The sequence below is a fragment of the Bidens hawaiensis genome, unplaced genomic scaffold, assembly GCF_021521415.1.
Source record: "Bidens hawaiensis isolate Kalapana, Puna unplaced genomic scaffold, B.hawaiensis_p1.1 tig00040076_1, whole genome shotgun sequence".
NCBI classification, from domain to species: Eukaryota; Viridiplantae; Streptophyta; class Magnoliopsida; order Asterales; family Asteraceae; genus Bidens; species Bidens hawaiensis.
Genome location: NW_027505645.1, coordinates 52,092 through 60,154, shown reverse-complemented (window position 1 = coordinate 60,154; position 8,063 = coordinate 52,092).

Sequence of the window (8,063 nt, the reverse complement as noted above, 5' to 3'; positions counted from 1 at the left end):
TAGTTTTACATTCCCAAAGTTATGAATGAATTTTTTTCCAAAACCAAATATATAGAATATTACATTTATAAACCTTGAATTGCAATAAAACATTGCTCAAAGACAGTAAATGAAGAAAATTTGGTTACCTGAGTTTCGAAGATGGAAAAATTAGAAAAGAAAAAGTTGTTGGAAACAAAGAATTTGAGGGGAATGATGAAAAGAGAGAGGATAATAATATAAAGGGGGTCGGATGGGGACATGTAACTAAAAACTTGGTTTGGTACTGGTACCTGTACCATTTCCTCATCCATAATGAGACGATTAGACATTATCGACGAATTTTTCAGGATTTCTAACTGATGGGTCATTTTCAATTTTAGGGGAAAGGACACATAACAACAGAGTAAAATAAAGTGAAACAATAAAAACCATTGAAACAAAAAATTGTTCAATTTCTTTCAAAAACAGAAAAGAAAATTGTTATTGTTCTTTAGTGTTTGAAATTTATATATTAATATTATTTTAGATTGTTATGTAAGGGTTGGTTTTCTTTAATAACTCAAAAAAAGTTAAAAACTTCGAGCACTGTTAATGACCAAACATTTTTTTTGTTATATATTAACATTATTTGAGATTAGTTTTATCATATTGTTAAAATAAATTTTTTATTACATACATAAAGTTTACACATGTGTAAAATTTATGTAATAAAAAGTTAAATAATACTTTATGTATATCTAACAAGTTAATATGAAAAGTAATAACTTTAGGATTATACATTTGACAAAAAATATTTGATTTACATGTGTTAAATTCTTATAAATTACTTAAAATAAACTAAAAATGAAATGTTGAAAATCTATTCAGTATATTATGTTTTTATAACAAGTAAAACCAAAACCGAACCGTACATAAGTTCGATTGTTTAAAAAAAATAAAACGAAACTGCTAATTAGTTTTCTTTTGGTTTCGGTTCAATTTATTTTGGTTATGTTTTTTTTGGTTTCATACATATCCATGAGTGGGGCAAGCAGGGTTCAACTTACATCAGATTCTTTCTGTGATGATGATTAAATCTAATAAATAAAAGTAAAACAAATATAAACATTGTACTTGTGCATTTGAAGTTTTACATTAGATAATAAATTCGAGCTACTGAATCGGATCAGAAATTCGGTTTTAGAGACTTTCAAACAATATTTTATGACCCTACGAGAGAATCGGGTCAGTAATTATGCCCTGAAGCCACCACGTGGCCCGTTTGAAATTTTGCTAGTATTGCCAAAGGGGTATGTACAAGAGACCGCGAAAAGACTGAGTATGGGTCAATCCACTGAAACGGAACATAAATTCGGTCTTGGAGACTTCCATACAGTATGTTATGACCTTACGAAAGAATCAGATCAATAAATATGCCGTGTCGCTACCCCGGGATCCGTTCAAAATTTTGCAAGTATTGCCAAAGGTGTATGTACACGACCCGGTGAAAAAACTAAGTATGGGTCGAACCACTGAATCAGATCAGAAACTCGGTCTTGGAGACTTCCATATATTATTTTATAACCCTACGAAAGAATCGGATCAATAATTATGCCCTGACGCCACCCCGTGGCCCGTTCGAAATTTTGCCAGTATTGCCAAAGGGGTATGTTCACCAAGCTAGAGGAAAATCTGAGTATAGGTCGAACCACTGAATCGGATCAGAAATTCGGTCTTGGTGACTAGACGAAAAAACTGAGTATGAGTCGAACAACTGATTTGGATCATAAATTCGGTCTAGGAGACTTCCATACAATCTTTTATGACCCTACGAAAGAATTAGATCAATAATTAAGCATTGACGCCACCCCGTGGTCTGTTCGAAATTTTGCCAGTATTGCCAAAGGGGTATGTATATGAGCCGGAGAAAAAACTGAGTATGGGTCGAACCACTAAATCGGATCATAAATTCGGTCTTGGAGAGTTCTATACAATATTTTATGACCCTACGAAAGATTCGGATCAATAATTATGCCCTGACGCCACCCCGTGGCTCGTTCAAAATTTTGCCAGTATTGCCAAATGGGTATGTACACGAGCTGGAGAAAAAACTCAGTATCGGTCGAACCACTGAATCGGATCAGAAATTCGGTCTAGGAGACTTCCATACAATCTTTTATGACCCTACGAAAGAATCAGATCAATAAGTATGTCCTGACGCCACCCCGTGGCTTGTTCGAAATTTTGTCAGTATTGCTAAAGGGGTATGTACTCGAGCCGGCGAAAAGTCTAAGTATGGGTCAATCCACTGAATCGGATCATAAATTCAGTCTTGGAGACTTCCATACTTATTCTGCTTCCATCCAGTTCAAACATCAGACAAGTGAAATACTCGTCCATTGTTCTATAGGTAAAACAGAAACACCTAGCTTCTGGGCTGGTAAAAGAACACGAACTGAGCATGTTTGTATTTGTTCCCTTAACATTATCTGAACAAACGATTGGGTGCGAACAATCAAACGAACCTAAAAAAGGGAGGGGGTTGTCTGTGTTTGTCAAGAAAATGAATATCTTCGTGTTCGTTTACGTCCGTTCGTTAATAGTATAAACAACCATAGACGTACATAACTGAGCTAAAACCAGTTAAAAGTAATGTGAAGAACAATGTGTTGGGCCTAACAAGTTTTTAAAACTAAACTAACGGCATGTTTGGCGTGAAAACGTCATACGATCCTGGAACAGCTCGCTAACATGATCCATACACGATATTTAGACGTAATTGATGATAATCGAGCATAAAATGAACTAATTGACATTTAACAAAGGGTAGCGTAGCGTAGCGGGTCAAAATATATTAGATGGATATATTAACAAACGCTCGTTTATTAAACAAACGAACTTCTTGTCGAATAATTCACTAAATGTTTGATAACTTGGTTTATTGCATGCCTACTAGCGGGTAAATATGAAATACATACACGTGGTTTTGAGCGATAAAGGTAATATGAAATACAAAATACTGGATATCCTTTAGTATTTTACTATTCTTTTGCCCAAGTTGACTCTTTAGGTTTGACTATAACCTTTTTACAGATCGATCTTTACCACAAGACAAACATGCAACAATTCCTTGCGGGTCAAGCGTTAAGAAGATATTTTGGTTCTTTAAGGTTGGGTTGTGGGCATAGGGGCATACCGGAGGTATATAATTATATATAATATGTTTTTCTCTGCATATGTGACTTAAGTAACCTCGATATCCAAAGCTGATTTGTTATAAATAAATCAATCTGCAGGCTGCTATATTTACACCATACACACTGAAAAACAACACTGAGTTTGGTTTATTTTGTGTTGCACCTCACCATAATCCCCTATCAAGGTATCCCATCTTTTAGGCTTGTAAAAAAATCGGACGAACACGAGCTGGGCATGATCGTGTTCGTTCATTTAACTTTAACCGAACATGAGCAGTTACACGAATGGGGGTTTCTTGTTCGTGTTCGTGCATTAAGAAAAAACGTTTTCATGTTCGTTTATGTTCATTCGTTTATAGTAAAAATATGAGTCGAAGCAATAACAAGAATATTTCTAGTTTCATAATATCTGGAGAGAAGGTTCACTAATAGGCCTAGGGAGAAGTCATTTGACTTATTCACATCCAGATCATGAATGTTTGGAATCCATATTATGCAAGGAGACATTGCTTTTGCTAATTCGAAATGAAGGGTGATATAAAGTAGGTCTTCATCTTCAGGCATCATATTCATAGTTAGCGCATTCATGCTAGTTAGCAGTTCCGGCTCCATATCAAGGATATCGTCACTAGCATCAATATCGTCACTAGCATCAATATCGTCAAAACCTTGAAACTTTTTATCCAGGAACTTGTTCAGAAATACCGTAATGAAGGGAAGATAGGAGTTTTTCGCTAGGTATTTGACCAAATAAGATCGTCCAGTTCCTATAGAACCTATCACTAAAATACCCCTAGAGAGAGATAAGGCCAAGCGGAGCGAAAAGGGTTTTCCATGAGATGGTAAATGAAAACTATTAGCCCCACACGAAGTTTGTGAATAAGTGATTGTCTGATATGAACGAACGGTTTACGAGCATAAATGAACGAATATGATTGAACATAGATGAACTGATATAATTGAACATAACTTAGCAAACACCAATTTAAAGTAAATGTGATTATCAATCCATTGGTCATATTTAAACTAATATATCTAGACTAGATTGTAATCGGTCGGACAAACTTATAAAACATAGAATAATGAACATAAACTACTAATTGACGTTTAACCGAATGATTTCACTCAGCATAGCTATTAACGAATGAATATAGACCAATGCTTTAGGTTTATAAACTGAACCAATCTCCTTCAATAATCTGCTTCAAATGGCTGGCCGCCTAGAAGATACGTCAGTTCGTCGTTGTAGTTAAGATCATATTCAAACATGTTATTGTAAAAAGCTTGAGCCCCGTCATCATCATTCTGAACAACGCCGGCCTCCGCATTGCCTGCCTTGTCATTCTCCTCCATATCACCACCCTTTGCATCATCATCATTATTATCCGCATCATTCATCGCCACTTCATCCCCACCCGCATCATTCATCGCCACTTCATTACCACCGGCCACATTACCACCAGCAATAACAACATCAATCACCTCGCCACCAGCATCGTCAACCGCCACACCAGCCCTGCGAACTGAACATCTTCAAGCGTTATAACATCGTCAACAGCCACACCAAGCCGTGCGAACTGAACATCTTCGACCGCCTTATCGTGATCTGAGTACTCATCCAAGACAAAGCCATCAACAGGTTTATCATTGCCCACCTCAGGAACCACCAACATATTATTCACTCAATCTTCAAATTCTTCATCTATCTCATTCCCACCATCAACCGCAATTCCAAACAACTCATTGTGTTTTGAGTTATTATTCACATAAAGTTAATAACAATGTTTTCATGTTTAACGAGACAAGATGTTTTATATGTCCTTTAGTTGGATTGATTCCAACGAATCTAAAAACTAGATAACGTTAAAATTAACATATATAGTTGTTTTAAGGGAATATCTCATAGAATAGTAACCAACTTTCAAAATTGTTCCAATTAGGTCACTCATGCATAATTTTCTCAAATCGGATCACTAAATCTTCAAATCGAGTCTCACCGATTTTTTTGTTTGTCAAGAAAGAAATGGAGGATAAGATATGGGGGTCGGAATTTACAATATATATAGTTATATTTTTAAAAACTTAAAAAACGTTAATTATAATAAAATTCAAAAATAAAAAATAAAATTCACGTCGCCACTCAACGTAAACATAAAAAAAAAGATAAAAAGATTTCTTATGTGAAACAAAAAATAAAAACTTTAAAAAACATGTTAAAATATTTAATTTAATAAAATATGAAAGTTGAGTGACCTAATTGGAACACTTTTTAAAGTTGAGTGACCTAATTGAAACAATTTTGAAACTTGGTTACTATTCTATGAAATTGCCCATTGTTTTAAATATAAAAACTTAAATATATATTAATTAAGTAACAAATTAACTAAAAAATAATACCACACATATTCTAGTTTTATATTCCCAAAGTTATGAATGAAATTTTTTCCAAAACCAAATATATAGAATATTACATTTATAAATCTTGAATTGCAATAAAACATTGCTCAAAGACAGTAAATGAAAATAATGAAAAATTTGGTTATCTGAGTTTAAAATTAGAAAAGGTTGTCAGAAACAAAGAATTTGAGGGGAATGATGAAAAGAGAGAGGATAATAAAATAAAGGGGATCAGATGGGGACATGTAACTAAAATATTTGGTTTGGTACTGATACCCTGTACCATTTCCTCATCCATAATGAGACGATTAGACATTATCAACGAATTTTCCGGGATTTCTTACTGATGGGTCATTTTCAACTTTAGGGGAGTGAAGAATAAAAACCATAGAAACAAAGAATTGTTCAAATTCTTTCAAAAACAGAAAAGAAAATTGTTATTGTTCTTTAGTGTTTAAAATTTACTCCATCCGTCCTATTATAAGTGTAATGGTTTGAAAAACATAAAGTTTAAGGTGGATTAAATGATTAATTTTTTTTCTTACTAAATAACAATAATGACCTTGGAAAGTGGGTCCATCAATATTGTTTATTAATATTAGTTGTCTGTGTGGTAAATTTGAAAATTGGCTAATAAAATTTAAAAGTGGACATTTGTAATGGGACAAACAAAAAATGAAATGTGGACACTTTTGATGGAATGGATGTAGTATATATTAACATTATTTTAGATTGGTCATGTAAGGGTTGGTTTCCTTTAATAACTCAAAAAAAGTTAAAAACTTCGAGCACTGTTAATAACCAAACATTTTTTTCGGTTATATATTAATATTATTTGAGATTAGTTTTATCATATTTTTAAAATAAATTTTTTATTACATATATAAAGTTTACAAATGTATAAAATTTATGTAATAAAAAATTAAACAATACTTTATGTATATCTAACAAGTTAATATGAAAATTAAAATGAAGACACAGTTAAAAATCGCCTTTCATTTCATGTAGCATCATTATATGTATCTATATAATACCATAAATGATCAATAATTAATTCAATAATTTGCTATAAGTTGAAAAGGAAGGCTAACATCTCTAGCATTGTTCGTGTTGATGTCGAACCACTAAATCGGATCAGAAATTCGGTCTTGGAGGCTTTCATACAATATTTTATGACCCTACTAAAGAATCAGATCAACAATTATGCCCTAACGCCACACCGCGACCCGTTTGAAATTTTGCCTGTATTGCCAAAGGGGCATGTTCACCGAGTATGGGTCGAACCACCGAATTGGATCAGAAATTCGGTCTTGGTGACTTATGTACAATATTTTATGACCTTACGAAAGAATCGGATCAATAATTATACCATGACGCCACCCCGCGGTCCGTTCGAATTTTTGCGAGTATTGCCAAAGGGGTATGTTCACCGAGCCGGAGGAAAAACTGAGTATGGGTCGAACCACCGAATCGGATTAGAAATATGGTCTTGGAGACTTCCATACAATATTTTATAACCCTACGAAAGAATCGGATCAATAATTATGCTCTGACGCCACCCCAGGGCCTGTTCGAAATTTTGTCAGTATTGCCAAAGGGGTATGTTCACCGAGCCAGAGAAAAACTGAGTATGGGTCGAACCACTGAAACGGATCAGAAATTCGGTCTTGGAGACTTCAATACAATATTTTATGACCATACGAAAGAATCGGATCAATAATTATTCCCTGACGCCACCCCGGGGCCCGTTCGAAATTTTGCTAATATTGCCAAAGAGGTATGTTCATCGAGCCGGAGGAAAATCTGAGTATAGGCCGAACCACTGAATCGGATCAGAAATTCGGTTCTTGGTGACTTCCATACAATATTTTATGACCCTACAAAAGAATCAGATCAATGATTATGCCCTTACGCCACAACGGGTCCCGTTTGAAATTTTGCCCGTATTGCCAAATGGGTATGTACACGAGCCGGCGAAAAGACTAAGTATGGGTCAATCCACTTAGTCGGATCATAAATTTGGTCTTGAAGACTTCCATACAATATGTTATGACCCTACGAAAAATCGAATCAATAATTATGCCCTAACGCCACCCCGGGGCCCGCTCGTAATTTTGCCAGTGTTGCCAAATGAGGGTATGTTCACCGAACCAGAGGAGAATCTAAATATGAGTCGAACCACTAAATCGGATCAGAAATTCGGTCTAGGTGACTTCCATACAATATTTTATGACCCTACGAAAGAATTGGAGCAATAATTATGTCCTGATGCCACCCCGCGACCCGTTCAAAATTTTGCCAGTATTGCCAAATGAGTATGTTCACCGAGCTGGAGGAAAAACTGAGTATGGTTCGAACCACTAAATCGGATAAAAAATTTGGTCTTGGTGACTTCCGTATAATATTTTATGACCCTACGAAAGAATCGGATCAATAATTATGCCATGACGCCACCACGCGGCCCATTCGAAATTTTGCCAGTACCGCCAAAGGGGTATGTTCACAAAG